This window comes from Oncorhynchus clarkii, chromosome 19, assembly GCF_045791955.1.
Source record: "Oncorhynchus clarkii lewisi isolate Uvic-CL-2024 chromosome 19, UVic_Ocla_1.0, whole genome shotgun sequence".
In the NCBI taxonomy this organism is placed as follows: domain Eukaryota; kingdom Metazoa; phylum Chordata; class Actinopteri; order Salmoniformes; family Salmonidae; genus Oncorhynchus; species Oncorhynchus clarkii.
Genome location: NC_092165.1, coordinates 51067016 through 51084759, shown reverse-complemented (window position 1 = coordinate 51084759; position 17744 = coordinate 51067016). Strand labels below are relative to the sequence as shown.

Here is a 17744-nt window from a genome sequence, read left to right as displayed (position 1 = left end):
CCTCTCTCTTTTCTCCTCTTGTCTACTCCACTCTCTCTCCCCCTCTTTCTCTTTTCTCCTCTTGTCTACTCCACTCTCTCTCCCCTCTCTCTTTCTCTTTTCTCCTCTTGTCTACTCCACTCTCTCTCTCTTTCTCTTTTCTCCTCTTGTCTACTCCACTCTCTCTCCCCCTCTTTCTCTTTCCTCCTCTTGTCTACTCCACTCTCTTTCTCTTTTCTCCTCTTGTCTACTCCACTCTCTCTCCCCTCTCTCTTTCTCTTTTCTCCTCTTGTCTACTCCACTCTCTCTCCCCTCTCTTTCTCTTTTCTCCTTTGTCTACTACACTCTCTCTCCCCACTCTCTTTCTCTTTTCTCCTCTTGTCTACTCCACTCTCTCTCTCTCTTTTCTCTTTTCTCCTCTTGTCTACTCCACTCTCTCTCCCCCTCTTTCTCTTTCCTCCTGTTGTCTACTCCACTCTCTTTCTCTTTTCTCCTCTTGTCTACTCCACTCTCTCTCCCCTCTCTCTTTCTCTTTTCTCCTCTTGTCTACTCCACTCTCTCTCCCCTCTCTTTCTCTTTTCTCCTTTGTCTACTCCACTCTCTCTCTCCCCTCTTTCTCTTTATTCCTCTTGTCTACTCCACTCTCTCCCCTCTCTCTTTTCTCCTCTTGTCTACTCCACTCTCTCTCCCCTCTTTCTCTTTTCTCCTCTTGTCTACTCCACTCTCTCTCCCTTCTCTTTCTCTTTTCTCCTCTTGTCTACTCCTCTCTCTCCCCTCTCTTTCTCTTTTCTCCTCTTGTCTACTCCTCTCTCTCCCCTCTCTTTCTCTTTTCTCCTCTTGTCTACTCCACTCTCTCTCCCCTCTCTCTTTTCTCCTCTTGTCTACTCCACTCTCTCTCTCTTTCTCTTTTCTCCTCTTGTCTACTCCACTCTCTCTCCCCTCTCTTTCTCTTTTCTCCTCTTGTCTACTCCACTCTCTCTCCCCTCTCTCTTTTCTCCTCTTGTCTACTCCACTCTCTCTCCCCCTCTTTCTCTTTTCTCCTCTTGTCTACTCCACTCTCTCTCCCCTCTCTCTTTCTCTTTTCTCCTCTTGTCTACTCCACTCTCTCTCTCTTTCTCTTTTCTCCTCTTGTCTACTCCACTCTCTCTCCCCCTCTTTCTCTTTCCTCCTCTTGTCTACTCCACTCTCTTTCTCTTTTCTCCTCTTGTCTACTCCACTCTCTCTCCCCTCTCTCTTTCTCTTTTCTCCTCTTGTCTACTCCACTCTCTCTCCCCTCTCTTTCTCTTTTCTCCTTTGTCTACTCCACTCTCTCTCTCCCCTCTTTCTCTTTATTCCTCTTGTCTACTCCACTCTGTCTCCCTCTCTTTCTCCTTTCTCCTCTTGTCTACTCCACTCTCTCTCCCCTCTCTTTCTCTTTTCTCCTCTTGTCTACTCCACTCTCTCTCCCTCTCTTTCTCTTTTCTCCTCTTGTCTACTCCACTCTCTCTCCCCCTCTTTCTCTTTTCTCCTCTTGTCTACTCCACTCTCTCTCCCTCTTTCTCTTTTCTCCTCTTGTCTACTCCACTCTCTCTCCCTCTTTCTCTTTTCTCCTCTTGTCTACTCCACTCTCTCTCTCTTTCTCTTTTCTCCTCTTGTCTACTCCACTCTCTCTCCCCTCTCTTTCTCTTTTCTCTTCTTGTCTACTCCACTCTCTCTCCCCTCTCTCTTTTCTCCTCTTGTCTACTCCACTCTCTCTCCCCCTCTTTCTCTTTTCTCCTCTTGTCTACTCCACTCTCTCTCCCCTCTCTCTTTCTCTTTTCTCTTCTTGTCTACTCCACTCTCTCTCCCCTCTCTCTTTTCTCCTCTTGTCTACTCCACTCTCTCTCCCCCTCTTTCTCTTTTCTCCTCTTGTCTACTCCACTCTCTCTCCCCTCTCTCTTTCTCTTTTCTCCTCTTGTCTACTCCACTCTCTCTCTCTTTCTCTTTTCTCCTCTTGTCTACTCCACTCTCTCTCCCCCTCTTTCTCTTTCCTCCTCTTGTCTACTCCACTCTCTTTCTCTTTTCTCCTCTTGTCTACTCCACTCTCTCTCCCTCTTTCTCTTTTCTCCTCTTGTCTACTCCACTCTCTCTCCCTCTTTCTCTTTTCTCCTCTTGTCTACTCCACTCTCTCTCTCCCTCTTTCTCTTTTCTCCTCTTGTCTACTCCACTCTCTCTCCCCTTTTTCTCTTTTCTCCTCTTGTCTACTCCACTCTCTCTCCCTTCTCTTTCTCTTTTCTCCTCTTGTCTACTCCTCTCTCTCCCCTCTCTTTCTCTTTTCTCCTCTTGTCTACTCCTCTCTCTCCCCTCTCTTTCTCTTTTCTCCTCTTGTCTACTCCACTCTCTCTCCCCTCTCTCTTTTCTCCTCTTGTCTACTCCACTCTCTCTCTCTTTCTCTTTTCTCCTCTTGTCTACTCCACTCTCTCTCTCTTTCTCTTTTCTCCTCTTGTCTACTCCACTCTCTCTCCCCCTCTTTCTCTTTCCTCCTCTTGTCTACTCCACTCTCTTTCTCTTTTCTCCTCTTGTCTACTCCACTCTCTCTCCCCTCTCTCTTTCTCTTTTCTCCTCTTGTCTACTCCACTCTCTCTCCCCTCTCTTTCTCTTTTCTCCTTTGTCTACTCCACTCTCTCTCTCCCCTCTTTCTCTTTATTCCTCTTGTCTACTCCACTCTCTCCCCTCTCTCTTTTCTCCTCTTGTCTACTCCACTCTCTCTCCCCTCTTTCTCTTTTCTCCTCTTGTCTACTCCACTCTCTCTCCCTTCTCTTTCTCTTTTCTCCTCTTGTCTACTCCTCTCTCTCCCCTCTCTTTCTCTTTTCTCCTCTTGTCTACTCCTCTCTCTCCCCTCTCTTTCTCTTTTCTCCTCTTGTCTACTCCACTCTCTCTCCCCTCTCTCTTTTCTCCTCTTGTCTACTCCACTCTCTCTCTCTTTCTCTTTTCTCCTCTTGTCTACTCCACTCTCTCTCCCCTCTCTTTCTCTTTTCTCCTCTTGTCTACTCCACTCTCTCTCCCCTCTCTCTTTTCTCCTCTTGTCTACTCCACTCTCTCTCCCCTCTCTTTCTCTTTTCTCCTCTTGTCTACTCCACTCTCTCTCTCTTTCTCTTTTCTCCTCTTGTCTACTCCACTCTCTCTCCCCCTCTTTCTCTTTCCTCCTCTTGTCTACTCCACTCTCTTTCTCTTTTCTCCTCTTGTCTACTCCACTCTCTCTCCCCTCTCTCTTTCTCTTTTCTCCTCTTGTCTACTCCACTCTCTCTCCCCTCTCTTTCTCTTTTCTCCTTTGTCTACTCCACTCTCTCTCTCCCCTCTTTCTCTTTATTCCTCTTGTCTACTCCACTCTGTCTCCCTCTCTTTCTCCTTTCTCCTCTTGTCTACTCCACTCTCTCTCCCCTCTCTTTCTCTTTTCTCCTCTTGTCTACTCCACTCTCTCTCCCTCTCTTTCTCTTTTCTCCTCTTGTCTACTCCACTCTCTCTCCCCCTCTTTCTCTTTTCTCCTCTTGTCTACTCCACTCTCTCTCCCTCTTTCTCTTTTCTCCTCTTGTCTACTCCACTCTCTCTCCCTCTTTCTCTTTTCTCCTCTTGTCTACTCCACTCTCTCCCCTCTCTCTTTTCTCCTCTTGTCTACTCCTCTCTCTCCCCTCTTTCTCTTTATTCCTCTTGTCTACTCCACTGTCTCTCCCCTCTCTTTCTCTTTTCTCCTCTTGTCTACTCCACTCTCTCTCCCCCTCTTTCTCTTTTCTCCTCTTGTCTACTCCACTCTCTCTCTCTCTTTCTCTTTTCTCCTCTTGTCTACTCCACTCTCTCTCCCCCTCTTTCTCTTTCCTCCTCTTGTCTACTCCACTCTCTTTCTCTTTTCTCCTCTTGTCTACTCCACTCTCTCTCCCCTCTCTCTTTCTCTTTTCTCCTCTTGTCTACTCCACTCTCTCTCCCCTCTCTTTCTCTTTTCTGCTTTGTCTACTCCACTCTCTCTCTCCCCTCTTTCTCTTTATTCCTCTTGTCTACTCCACTCTCTCCCCTCTCTCTTTTCTCCTCTTGTCTACTCCACTCTCTCTCCCCTTTTTCTCTTTTCTCCTCTTGTCTACTCCACTCTCTCTCCCTTCTCTTTCTCTTTTCTACTCTTGTCTACTCCTCTCTCTCCCCTCTCTCTTTTCTCCTCTTGTCTACTCCACTCTCTCTCTCTTTCTCTTTTCTCCTCTTGTCTACTCCACTCTCTCTCCCCTCTCTTTCTCTTTTCTCTTCTTGTCTACTCCACTCTCTCTCCCCTCTCTCTTTTCTCCTCTTGTCTACTCCACTCTCTCTCCCCCTCTTTCTCTTTTCTCCTCTTGTCTACTCCACTCTCTCTCCCCTCTCTCTTTCTCTTTTCTCTTCTTGTCTACTCCACTCTCTCTCCCCTCTCTCTTTTCTCCTCTTGTCTACTCCACTCTCTCTCCCCCTCTTTCTCTTTTCTCCTCTTGTCTACTCCACTCTCTCTCCCCTCTCTCTTTCTCTTTTCTCCTCTTGTCTACTCCACTCTCTCTCTCTTTCTCTTTTCTCCTCTTGTCTACTCCACTCTCTCTCCCCCTCTTTCTCTTTCCTCCTCTTGTCTACTCCACTCTCTTTCTCTTTTCTCCTCTTGTCTACTCCACTCTCTCTCCCTCTTTCTCTTTTCTCCTCTTGTCTACTCCACTCTCTCTCCCTCTTTCTCTTTTCTCCTCTTGTCTACTCCACTCTCTCTCTCCCTCTTTCTCTTTTCTCCTCTTGTCTACTCCACTCTCTCTCCCCTTTTTCTCTTTTCTCCTCTTGTCTACTCCACTCTCTCTCCCTTCTCTTTCTCTTTTCTCCTCTTGTCTACTCCTCTCTCTCCCCTCTCTTTCTCTTTTCTCCTCTTGTCTACTCCTCTCTCTCCCCTCTCTTTCTCTTTTCTCCTCTTGTCTACTCCACTCTCTCTCCCCTCTCTCTTTTCTCCTCTTGTCTACTCCACTCTCTCTCTCTTTCTCTTTTCTCCTCTTGTCTACTCCACTCTCTCTCTCTCTTTCTCTTTTCTCCTCTTGTCTACTCCACTCTCTCTCCCCCTCTTTCTCTTTCCTCCTCTTGTCTACTCCACTCTCTTTCTCTTTTCTCCTCTTGTCTACTCCACTCTCTCTCCCCTCTCTCTTTCTCTTTTCTCCTCTTGTCTACTCCACTCTCTCTCCCCTCTCTTTCTCTTTTCTCCTTTGTCTACTCCACTCTCTCTCTCCCCTCTTTCTCTTTATTCCTCTTGTCTACTCCACTCTCTCCCCTCTCTCTTTTCTCCTCTTGTCTACTCCACTCTCTCTCCCCTCTTTCTCTTTTCTCCTCTTGTCTACTCCACTCTCTCTCCCTTCTCTTTCTCTTTTCTCCTCTTGTCTACTCCTCTCTCTCCCCTCTCTTTCTCTTTTCTCCTCTTGTCTACTCCTCTCTCTCCCCTCTCTTTCTCTTTTCTCCTCTTGTCTACTCCACTCTCTCTCCCCTCTCTCTTTTCTCCTCTTGTCTACTCCACTCTCTCTCTCTTTCTCTTTTCTCCTCTTGTCTACTCCACTCTCTCTCCCCTCTCTTTCTCTTTTCTCCTCTTGTCTACTCCACTCTCTCTCCCCTCTCTCTTTTCTCCTCTTGTCTACTCCACTCTCTCTCCCCTCTCTTTCTCTTTTCTCCTCTTGTCTACTCCACTCTCTCTCCCCTCTCTCTTTTCTCCTCTTGTCTACTCCACTCTCTCTCCCCCTCTTTCTCTTTTCTCCTCTTGTCTACTCCACTCTCTCTCCCCTCTCTCTTTCTCTTTTCTCCTCTTGTCTACTCCACTCTCTCTCTCTTTCTCTTTTCTCCTCTTGTCTACTCCACTCTCTCTCCCCCTCTTTCTCTTTCCTCCTCTTGTCTACTCCACTCTCTTTCTCTTTTCTCCTCTTGTCTACTCCACTCTCTCTCCCCTCTCTCTTTCTCTTTTCTCCTCTTGTCTACTCCACTCTCTCTCCCCTCTCTTTCTCTTTTCTCCTTTGTCTACTCCACTCTCTCTCTCCCCTCTTTCTCTTTATTCCTCTTGTCTACTCCACTCTGTCTCCCTCTCTTTCTCCTTTCTCCTCTTGTCTACTCCACTCTCTCTCCCCTCTCTTTCTCTTTTCTCCTCTTGTCTACTCCACTCTCTCTCCCTCTCTTTCTCTTTTCTCCTCTTGTCTACTCCACTCTCTCTCCCCCTCTTTCTCTTTTCTCCTCTTGTCTACTCCACTCTCTCTCCCTCTTTCTCTTTTCTCCTCTTGTCTACTCCACTCTCTCTCCCTCTTTCTCTTTTCTCCTCTTGTCTACTCCACTCTCTCCCCTCTCTCTTTTCTCCTCTTGTCTACTCCTCTCTCTCCCCTCTTTCTCTTTATTCCTCTTGTCTACTCCACTGTCTCTCCCCTCTCTTTCTCTTTTCTCCTCTTGTCTACTCCACTCTCTCTCCCCCTCTTTCTCTTTTCTCCTCTTGTCTACTCCACTCTCTCTCTCTCTTTCTCTTTTCTCCTCTTGTCTACTCCACTCTCTCTCCCCCTCTTTCTCTTTCCTCCTCTTGTCTACTCCACTCTCTTTCTCTTTTCTCCTCTTGTCTACTCCACTCTCTCTCCCCTCTCTCTTTCTCTTTTCTCCTCTTGTCTACTCCACTCTCTCTCCCCTCTCTTTCTCTTTTCTCCTTTGTCTACTCCACTCTCTCTCTCCCCTCTTTCTCTTTATTCCTCTTGTCTACTCCACTCTCTCCCCTCTCTCTTTTCTCCTCTTGTCTACTCCACTCTCTCTCCCCTTTTTCTCTTTTCTCCTCTTGTCTACTCCACTCTCTCTCCCTTCTCTTTCTCTTTTCTACTCTTGTCTACTCCTCTCTCTCCCCTCTCTTTCTCTTTTCTCCTCTTGTCTACTCCTCTCTCTCCCCTTTCTTTCTCTTTTCTCCTCTTGTCTACTCCACTCTCTCTCCCCTCTCTCTTTTCTCCTCTTGTCTACTCCACTCTCTCTCTCTTTCTCTTTTCTCCTCTTGTCTACTCCACTCTCTCTCCCCTCTCTTTCTCTTTTCTCTTCTTGTCTACTCCACTCTCTCTCCCCTCTCTCTTTTCTCCTCTTGTCTACTCCACTCTCTCTCCCCCTCTTTCTCTTTTCTCCTCTTGTCTACTCCACTCTCTCTCTCTTTCTCTTTGTCTACTCCACTCTCTCTCTCTTTCTCTTTTCTCCTCTTGTCTACTCCACTCTCTCTCCCCCTCTTTCTCTTTCCTCCTCTTGTCTACTCCACTCTCTTTCTCTTTTCTCCTCTTGTCTACTCCACTCTCTCTCCCTCTTTCTCTTTTCTCCTCTTGTCTACTCCACTCTCTCTCCCTCTTTCTCTTTTCTCCTCTTGTCTACTCCACTCTCTCTCTCCCTCTTTCTCTTTTCTCCTCTTGTCTACTCCACTCTCTCTCCCCTCTCTTTCTCTTTTCTCCTCTTGTCTACTCCACTCTCTCTCCCCCTCTTTCTCTTTCCTCCTCTTGTCTACTCCACTCTCTTTCTCTTTTCTCCTCTTGTCTACTCCACTCTCTCTCCCCTCTCTCTTTCTCTTTTCTCCTCTTGTCTACTCCACTCTCTCTCCCCTCTCTTTCTCTTTTCTCCTTTGTCTACTCCACTCTCTCTCTCCCCTCTTTCTCTTTATTCCTCTTGTCTACTCCACTCTCTCCCCTCTCTCTTTTCTCCTCTTGTCTACTCCACTCTCTCTCCCCTTTTTCTCTTTTCTCCTCTTGTCTACTCCACTCTCTCTCCCTTCTCTTTCTCTTTTCTCCTCTTGTCTACTCCTCTCTCTCCCCTCTCTTTCTCTTTTCTCCTCTTGTCTACTCCTCTCTCTCCCCTCTCTTTCTCTTTTCTCCTCTTGTCTACTCCACTCTCTCTCCCCTCTCTCTTTTCTCCTCTTGTCTACTCCACTCTCTCTCTCTTTCTCTTTTCTCCTCTTGTCTACTCCACTCTCTCTCTCTCTTTCTCTTTTCTCCTCTTGTCTACTCCACTCTCTCTCCCCCTCTTTCTCTTTCCTCCTCTTGTCTACTCCACTCTCTTTCTCTTTTCTCCTCTTGTCTACTCCACTCTCTCTCCCCTCTCTCTTTCTCTTTTCTCCTCTTGTCTACTCCACTCTCTCTCCCCTCTCTTTCTCTTTTCTCCTTTGTCTACTCCACTCTCTCTCTCCCCTCTTTCTCTGTATTCCTCTTGTCTACTCCACTCTCTCCCCTCTCTCTTTTCTCCTCTTGTCTACTCCACTCTCTCTCCCCTCTTTCTCTTTTCTCCTCTTGTCTACTCCACTCTCTCTCCCTTCTCTTTCTCTTTTCTCCTCTTGTCTACTCCTCTCTCTCCCCTCTCTTTCTCTTTTCTCCTCTTGTCTACTCCTCTCTCTCCCCTCTCTTTCTCTTTTCTCCTCTTGTCTACTCCACTCTCTCTCCCCTCTCTCTTTTCTCCTCTTGTCTACTCCACTCTCTCTCTCTTTCTCTTTTCTCCTCTTGTCTACTCCACTCTCTCTCCCCTCTCTTTCTCTTTTCTCCTCTTGTCTACTCCACTCTCTCTCCCCTCTCTCTTTTCTCCTCTTGTCTACTCCATTCTCTCTCCCCCTCTTTCTCTTTTCTCCTCTTGTCTACTCCACTCTCTCTCCCCTCTCTCTTTCTCTTTTCTCCTCTTGTCTACTCCACTCTCTCTCTCTTTCTCTTTTCTCCTCTTGTCTACTCCACTCTCTCTCCCCCTCTTTCTCTTTCCTCCTCTTGTCTACTCCACTCTCTTTCTCTTTTCTCCTCTTGTCTACTCCACTCTCTCTCCCCTCTCTCTTTCTCTTTTCTCCTCTTGTCTACTCCACTCTCTCTCCCCTCTCTTTCTCTTTTCTCCTTTGTCTACTCCACTCTCTCTCTCCCCTCTTTCTCTTTATTCCTCTTGTCTACTCCACTCTGTCTCCCTCTCTTTCTCCTTTCTCCTCTTGTCTACTCCACTCTCTCTCCCTCTTTCTCTTTTCTCCTCTTGTCTACTCCACTCTCTCTCCCTCTTTCTCTTTTCTCCTCTTGTCTACTCCACTCTCTCCTCTCTCTCTTTTCTCCTCTTGTCTACTCCTCTCTCTCCCCTCTTTCTCTTTATTCCTCTTGTCTACTCCACTGTCTCTCCCCTCTCTTTCTCTTTTCTCCTCTTGTCTACTCCACTCTCTCTCCCCCTCTTTCTCTTTTCTCCTCTTGTCTACTCCACTCTCTCTCTCTCTTTCTCTTTTCTCCTCTTGTCTACTCCACTCTCTCTCCCCCTCTTTCTCTTTCCTCCTCTTGTCTACTCCACTCTCTTTCTCTTTTCTCCTCTTGTCTACTCCACTCTCTCTCCCCTCTCTCTTTCTCTTTTCTCCTCTTGTCTACTCCACTCTCTCTCCCCTCTCTTTCTCTTTTCTCCTTTGTCTACTCCACTCTCTCTCTCCCCTCTTTCTCTTTATTCCTCTTGTCTACTCCACTCTCTCCCCTCTCTCTTTTCTCCTCTTGTCTACTCCACTCTCTCTCCCCTTTTTCTCTTTTCTCCTCTTGTCTACTCCACTCTCTCTCCCTTCTCTTTCTCTTTTCTCCTCTTGTCTACTCCTCTCTCTCCCCTCTCTTTCTCTTTTCTCCTCTTGTCTACTCCTCTCTCTCCCCTCTCTTTCTCTTTTCTCCTCTTGTCTACTCCACTCTCTCTCCCCTCTCTCTTTTCTCCTCTTGTCTACTCCACTCTCTCTCTCTTTCTCTTTTCTCCTCTTGTCTACTCCACTCTCTCTCCCCTCTCTTTCTCTTTTCTCTTCTTGTCTACTCCACTCTCTCTCCCCTCTCTTTTCTCCTCTTGTCTACTCCACTCTCTCTCCCCCATTTTCTCTTTTCTCCTCTTGTCTACTCCACTCTCTCTCCCCTCTCTCTTTCTCTTTTCTCCTCTTGTCTACTCCACTCTCTCTCTCTTTCTCTTTTCTCCTCTTGTCTACTCCACTCTCTCTCCCCCTCTTTCTCTTTCCTCCTCTTGTCTACTCCACTCTCTTTCTCTTTTCTCCTCTTGTCTACTCCACTCTCTCTCCCCTCTCTCTTTCTCTTTTCTCCTCTTGTCTACTCCACTCTCTCTCCCCTCTCTTTCTCTTTTCTCCTTTGTCTACTCCACTCTCTCTCCCCTCTCTCTTTCTCTTTTCTCCTCTTGTCTACTCCACTCTCTCTCTCTCTTTCTCTTTTCTCCTCTTGTCTACTCCACTCTCTCTCCCCCTCTTTCTCTTTCCTCCTCTTGTCTACTCCACTCTCTTTCTCTTTTCTCCTCTTGTCTACTCCACTCTCTCTCCCCTCTCTCTTTCTCTTTTCTCCTCTTGTCTACTCCACTCTCTCTCCCCTCTCTTTCTCTTTTCTCCTTTGTCTACTCCACTCTCTCTCTCTCCCCTCTTTCTCTTTATTCCTCTTGTCTACTCCACTCTCTCCCCTCTCTCTTTTCTCCTCTTGTCTACTCCACTCTCTCTCCCCTCTTTCTCTTTTCTCCTCTTGTCTACTCCACTCTCTCTCCCTTCTCTTTCTCTTTTCTCCTCTTGTCTACTCCTCTCTCTCCCCTCTCTTTCTCTTTTCTCCTCTTGTCTACTCCTCTCTCTCCCCTCTCTTTCTCTTTTCTCCTCTTGTCTACTCCACTCTCTCTCCCCTCTCTCTTTTCTCCTCTTGTCTACTCCACTCTCTCTCTCTTTCTCTTTTCTCCTCTTGTCTACTCCACTCTCTCTCCCCTCTCTTTCTCTTTTCTCCTCTTGTCTACTCCACTCTCTCTCCCCTCTCTCTTTTCTCCTCTTGTCTACTCCACTCTCTCTCCCCCTCTTTCTCTTTTCTCCTCTTGTCTACTCCACTCTCTCTCCCCTCTCTCTTTCTCTTTTCTCCTCTTGTCTACTCCACTCTCTCTCCCCCTCTTTCTCTTTCCTCCTCTTGTCTACTCCACTCTCTTTCTCTTTTCTCCTCTTGTCTACTCCACTCTCTCTCCCCTCTCTCTTTCTCTTTTCTCCTCTTGTCTACTCCACTCTCTCTCCCCTCTCTTTCTCTTTTCTCCTTTGTCTACTCCACTCTCTCTCTCCCCTCTTTCTCTTTATTCCTCTTGTCTACTCCACTCTCTCCCCTCTCTCTTTTCTCCTCTTGTCTACTCCACTCTCTCTCCCCTTTTTCTCTTTTCTCCTCTTGTCTACTCCACTCTCTCTCCCTTCTCTTTCTCTTTTCTCCTCTTGTCTACTCCTCTCTCTCCCCTCTCTTTCTCTTTTCTCCTCTTGTCTACTCCTCTCTCTCCCCTCTCTTTCTCTTTTCTCCTCTTGTCTACTCCACTCTCTCTCCCCTCTCTCTTTTCTCCTCTTGTCTACTCCACTCTCTCTCTCTTTCTCTTTTCTCCTCTTGTCTACTCCACTCTCTCTCCCCTCTCTTTCTCTTTTCTCTTCTTGTCTACTCCACTCTCTCTCCCCTCTCTCTTTTCTCCTCTTGTCTACTCCACTCTCTCTCCCCCTCTTTCTCTTTTCTCCTCTTGTCTACTCCACTCTCTCTCCCCTCTCTCTTTCTCTTTTCTCCTCTTGTCTACTCCACTCTCTCTCTCTTTCTCTTTTCTCCTCTTGTCTACTCCACTCTCTCTCCCCCTCTTTCTCTTTCCTCCTCTTGTCTACTCCACTCTCTTTCTCTTTTCTCCTCTTGTCTACTCCACTCTCTCTCCCCTCTCTCTTTCTCTTTTCTCCTCTTGTCTACTCCTCTCTCTCTCCCCTCTCTTTCTCTTTTCTCCTTTGTCTACTCCACTCTCTCTCCCCTCTCTCTTTCTCTTTTCTCCTCTTGTCTACTCCACTCTCTCTCTCTCTTTCTCTTTTCTCCTCTTGTCTACTCCACTCTCTCTCCCCCTCTTTCTCTTTCCTCCTCTTGTCTACTCCACTCTCTTTCTCTTTTCTCCTCTTGTCTACTCCACTCTCTCTCCCCTCTCTCTTTCTCTTTTCTCCTCTTGTCTACTCCACTCTCTCTCCCCTCTCTTTCTCTTTTCTCCTTTGTCTACTCCACTCTCTCTCTCTCCCCTCTTTCTCTTTATTCCTCTTGTCTACTCCACTCTCTCCCCTCTCTCTTTTCTCCTCGTCTACTCCACTCTCTCTCCCCTCTTTCTCTTTTCTCCTCTTGTCTACTCCACTCTCTCTCCCTTCTCTTTCTCTTTTCTCCTCTTGTCTACTCCTCTCTCTCCCCTCTCTTTCTCTTTTCTCCTCTTGTCTACTCCTCTCTCTCCCCTCTCTTTCTCTTTTCTCCTCTTGTCTACTCCACTCTCTCTCCCCTCTCTCTTTTCTCCTCTTGTCTACTCCACTCTCTCTCCCCTCTCTTTCTCTTTTCTCCTCTTGTCTACTCCACTCTCTCTCCCCTCTCTCTTTTCTCCTCTTGTCTACTCCACTCTCTCTCCCCCCTCTCTCTTTTCTCCTCTTGTCTACTCCACTCTCTCTCCCCCTCTTTCTCTTTTCTCCTCTTGTCTACTCCACTCTCTCTCCCCTCTCTCTTTCTCTTTTCTCCTCTTGTCTACTCCACTCTCTCTCTCTTTCTCTTTTCTCCTCTTGTCTACTCCACTCTCTCTCCCCCTCTTTCTCTTTCCTCCTCTTGTCTACTCCACTCTCTTTCTCTTTTCTCCTCTTGTCTACTCCACTCTCTCTCCCCTCTCTCTTTCTCTTTTCTCCTCTTGTCTACTCCACTCTCTCTCCCCTCTCTTTCTCTTTTCTCCTTTGTCTACTCCACTCTCTCTCCCCTCTCTCTTTCTCTTTTCTCCTCTTGTCTACTCCACTCTCTCTCTCTCTTTCTCTTTTCTCCTCTTGTCTACTCCACTCTCTCTCCCCCTCTTTCTCTTTCCTCCTCTTGTCTACTCCACTCTCTTTCTCTTTTCTCCTCTTGTCTACTCCACTCTCTCTCCCCTCTCTCTTTCTCTTTTCTCCTCTTGTCTACTCCACTCTCTCTCCCCTCTCTTTCTCTTTTCTCCTTTGTCTACTCCACTCTCTCTCTCTCCCCTCTTTCTCTTTATTCCTCTTGTCTACTCCACTCTCTCCCCTCTCTCTTTTCTCCTCTTGTCTACTCCACTCTCTCTCCCCTCTTTCTCTTTTCTCCTCTTGTCTACTCCACTCTCTCTCCCTTCTCTTTCTCTTTTCTCCTCTTGTCTACTCCTCTCTCTCCCCTCTCTTTCTCTTTTCTCCTCTTGTCTACTCCACTCTCTCTCCCTCTCTTTTTTTTCTCCTCTTGTCTACTCCACTCTCTCTCTCTTTCTCTTTTCTCCTCTTGTCTACTCCACTCTCTCTCCCCTCTCTTTCTCTTTTCTCCTCTTGTCTACTCCACTCTCTCTCCCCTCTCTCTTTTCTCCTCTTGTCTACTCCACTCTCTCTCCCCCTCTTTCTCTTTTCTCCTCTTGTCTACTCCACTCTCTCTCCCCTCTCTCTTTCTCTTTTCTCCTCTTGTCTACTCCACTCTCTCTCCCCCTCTTTCTCTTTCCTCCTCTTGTCTACTCCACTCTCTTTCTCTTTTCTCCTCTTGTCTACTCCACTCTCTCTCCCCTCTCTCTTTCTCTTTTCTCCTCTTGTCTACTCCACTCTCTCTCCCCTCTCTTTCTCTTTTCTCCTTTGTCTACTCCACTCTCTCTCTCCCCTCTTTCTCTTTATTCCTCTTGTCTACTCCACTCTCTCCCCTCTCTCTTTTCTCCTCTTGTCTACTCCACTCTCTCTCCCCTTTTTCTCTTTTCTCCTCTTGTCTACTCCACTCTCTCTCCCTTCTCTTTCTCTTTTCTCCTCTTGTCTACTCCTCTCTCTCCCCTCTCTTTCTCTTTTCTCCTCTTGTCTACTCCTCTCTCTCCCCTCTCTTTCTCTTTTCTCCTCTTGTCTACTCCACTCTCTCTCCCCTCTCTCTTTTCTCCTCTTGTCTACTCCACTCTCTCTCTCTTTCTCTTTTCTCCTCTTGTCTACTCCACTCTCTCTCCCCTCTCTTTCTCTTTTCTCTTCTTGTCTACTCCACTCTCTCTCCCCTCTCTCTTTTCTCCTCTTGTCTACTCCACTCTCTCTCCCCCTCTTTCTCTTTTCTCCTCTTGTCTACTCCACTCTCTCTCCCCTCTCTCTTTCTCTTTTCTCCTCTTGTCTACTCCACTCTCTCTCTCTTTCTCTTTTCTCCTCTTGTCTACTCCACTCTCTCTCCCCCTCTTTCTCTTTCCTCCTCTTGTCTACTCCACTCTCTTTCTCTTTTCTCCTCTTGTCTACTCCACTCTCTCTCCCCTCTCTCTTTCTCTTTTCTCCTCTTGTCTACTCCTCTCTCTCTCCCCTCTTTCTCTTTTCTCCTTTGTCTACTCCACTCTCTCTCCCCTCTCTCTTTCTCTTTTCTCCTCTTGTCTACTCCACTCTCTCTCTCTCTTTCTCTTTTCTCCTCTTGTCTACTCCACTCTCTCTCCCCCTCTTTCTCTTTCCTCCTCTTGTCTACTCCACTCTCTTTCTCTTTTCTCCTCTTGTCTACTCCACTCTCTCTCCCCTCTCTCTTTCTCTTTTCTCCTCTTGTCTACTCCACTCTCTCTCCCCTCTCTTTCTCTTTTCTCCTTTGTCTACTCCACTCTCTCTCTCTCCCCTCTTTCTCTTTATTCCTCTTGTCTACTCCACTCTCTCCCCTCTCTCTTTTCTCCTCGTCTACTCCACTCTCTCTCCCCTCTTTCTCTTTTCTCCTCTTGTCTACTCCACTCTCTCTCCCTTCTCTTTCTCTTTTCTCCTCTTGTCTACTCCTCTCTCTCCCCTCTCTTTCTCTTTTCTCCTCTTGTCTACTCCTCTCTCTCCCCTCTCTTTCTCTTTTCTCCTCTTGTCTACTCCACTCTCTCTCCCCTCTCTCTTTTCTCCTCTTGTCTACTCCACTCTCTCTCCCCTCTCTTTCTCTTTTCTCCTCTTGTCTACTCCACTCTCTCTCCCCTCTCTCTTTTCTCCTCTTGTCTACTCCACTCTCTCTCCCCCCCTCTCTCTTTTCTCCTCTTGTCTACTCCACTCTCTCTCCCCCTCTTTCTCTTTTCTCCTCTTGTCTACTCCACTCTCTCTCCCCTCTCTCTTTCTCTTTTCTCCTCTTGTCTACTCCACTCTCTCTCTCTTTCTCTTTTCTCCTCTTGTCTACTCCACTCTCTCTCCCCCTCTTTCTCTTTCCTCCTCTTGTCTACTCCACTCTCTTTCTCTTTTCTCCTCTTGTCTACTCCACTCTCTCTCCCCTCTCTCTTTCTCTTTTCTCCTCTTGTCTACTCCACTCTCTCTCCCCTCTCTTTCTCTTTTCTCCTTTGTCTACTCCACTCTCTCTCTCCCCTCTTTCTCTTTATTCCTCTTGTCTACTCCACTCTGTCTCCCTCTCTTTCTCCTTTCTCCTCTTGTCTACTCCACTCTCTCTCCCCTCTCTTTCTCTTTTCTCCTCTTGTCTACTCCACTCTCTCTCCCTCTCTTTCTCTTTTCTCCTCTTGTCTACTCCACTCTCTCTCCCCCTCTTTCTCTTTTCTCCTCTTGTCTACTCCACTCTCTCTCCCTCTTTCTCTTTTCTCCTCTTGTCTACTCCACTCTCTCTCCCTCTTTCTCTTTTCTCCTCTTGTCTACTCCACTCTCTCTCTCCCTCTTTCTCTTTTCTCCTCTTGTCTACTCCACTCTCTCTCCCCTCTCTTTCTCTTTTCTCCTCTTGTCTACTCCACTCTCTCTCCCCTCTCTCTTTTCTCCTCTTGTCTACTCCACTCTCTCTCCTCCTCTTTCTCTTTTTTCCTCTTGTCTACTCCACTCTCTCTCCCTCTTTCTCTTTTCTCCTCTTGTCTACTCCACTTTCTCTCCCCCTCTTTCTCTTTTCTCCTCTTGTCTACTCCACTCTCTCTCCCCTCTTTCTCTTTTCTCCTCTTGTCTACTCCACTCTCTCTCCCCTCTCTTTCTCTTTTCTCCTCTTGTCTACTCCACTCTCTCTCCCCTCTCTTTCTCTTTTCTCCTCTTGTCTACTCCACTCTCTCTCCCCTCTCTCTTTTCTCCTCTTGTCTACTCCACTCTCTCTCCCCCTCTTTCTCTTTTCTTCTCTTGTCTACTCCACTCTCTCTCCCCCTCTTTCTCTTTCCTCCTCTTGTCTACTCCACACTCTCCCCCCCTCTTTCTCTTTTCTCCTCTTGTCTACTCCACTCTCTCTCCCCCTCTTTCTCTTTCCTCCTCTTGTCTACTCCACTCTCTTTCTCTTTTCTCCTCTTGTCTACTCCACTCTCTCTCCCCTCTCTCTTTCTCTTTTCTCCTCTTGTCTACTCCACTCTCTCTCCCCTCTCTTTCTCTTTTCTCCTTTGTCTACTCCACTCTCTCTCTCCCCTCTTTCTCTTTATTCCTCTTGTCTACTCCACTCTGTCTCCCTCTCTTTCTCCTTTCTCCTCTTGTCTACTCCACTCTCTCTCCCCTCTCTTTCTCTTTTCTCCTCTTGTCTACTCCACTCTCTCTCCCTCTCTTTCTCTTTTCTCCTCTTGTCTACTCCACTCTCTCTCCCCCTCTTTCTCTTTTCTCCTCTTGTCTACTCCACTCTCTCTCCCTCTTTCTCTTTTCTCCTCTTGTCTACTCCACTCTCTCTCCCTCTTTCTCTTTTCTCCTCTTGTCTACTCCACTCTCTCTCTCCCTCTTTCTCTTTTCTCCTCTTGTCTACTCCACTCTCTCTCCCCTCTCTTTCTCTTTTCTCCTCTTGTCTACTCCACTCTCTCTCCCCTCTCTCTTTTCTCCTCTTGTCTACTCCACTCTCTCTCCTCCTCTTTCTCTTTTTTCCTCTTGTCTACTCCACTCTCTCTCCCTCTTTCTCTTTTCTCCTCTTGTCTACTCCACTTTCTCTCCCCCTCTTTCTCTTTTCTCCTCTTGTCTACTCCACTCTCTCTCCCCTCTTTCTCTTTTCTCCTCTTGTCTACTCCACTCTCTCTCCCCTCTCTTTCTCTTTTCTCCTCTTGTCTACTCCACTCTCTCTCCCCTCTCTTTCTCTTTTCTCCTCTTGTCTACTCCACTCTCTCTCCCCTCTCTCTTTTCTCCTCTTGTCTACTCCACTCTCTCTCCCCCTCTTTCTCTTTTCTTCTCTTGTCTACTCCACTCTCTCTCCCCCTCTTTCTCTTTCCTCCTCTTGTCTACTCCACACTCTCCCCCCCTCTTTCTCTTTTCTCCTCTTGTCTACTCCACTCTCTCTCCCCCTCTTTCTCTTTTCGCCTCTTGTCTACTCCACTCTCTCCCCCCCTCTTTCTCTTTTCTCCTCTTGTCTACTCCACTCTCTCTCCCCCTCTTTCTCTTTCCTCCTCTTGTCTACTCCACTCTCTCTCCCCCTCTTTCTCTTTTCTCCTCTTGTCTACTCCACTCTCTCTCCCCCTCTTTCTCTTATCGCCTCTTGTCTACTCCACTCTCTCTCCCCTCTCTCTTTTCTCCTCTTGTCTACTCCACTCTCTCTCCACTCTCTTTCTATTTTCTCCTCTTGTCTACTCTTCTCTCTTATCTTGTGTTCAGTTCTGCTGCGTTTTCTCCCAGTCTATTTTCTTCTCTACTGTTCTCTCTCCTCTCTTCTGCTCTCCACATCTTCACTCAGAACCATTCATTTTGTTCTCTCCTGTCCTCTGCTCTCCCCATCTTCACTCAGAACCATTTATTTTGTTCTCTCCTCCCCGACTCTCTCCATCTTCACTCAGAACCATTCATTTTGTTCTCTCCTCTCTTCTGCTCTCCCCATCTTCACTCAGAACCATTAATTTTGTTCTCTCCTCTCCTCTGCTCTCCCCATATTCACTCAGAACCATTCATTTTGTTCTCTCCTCTCTTCTGCTCTCCCTCTGTAACT

At 47.1% G+C, this 17744-nt stretch overlaps 1 protein-coding gene across 1 annotated transcript in view; it reads left to right on the top strand.

The window, feature by feature from the left end:
* Positions 1 to 17744, top strand: part of LOC139375356 (kinesin-like protein KIF26B) — a 246789-nt gene that overhangs the window by 214226 nt on the left and 14819 nt on the right. The gene's annotated exons all lie outside the window — the stretch shown is intronic.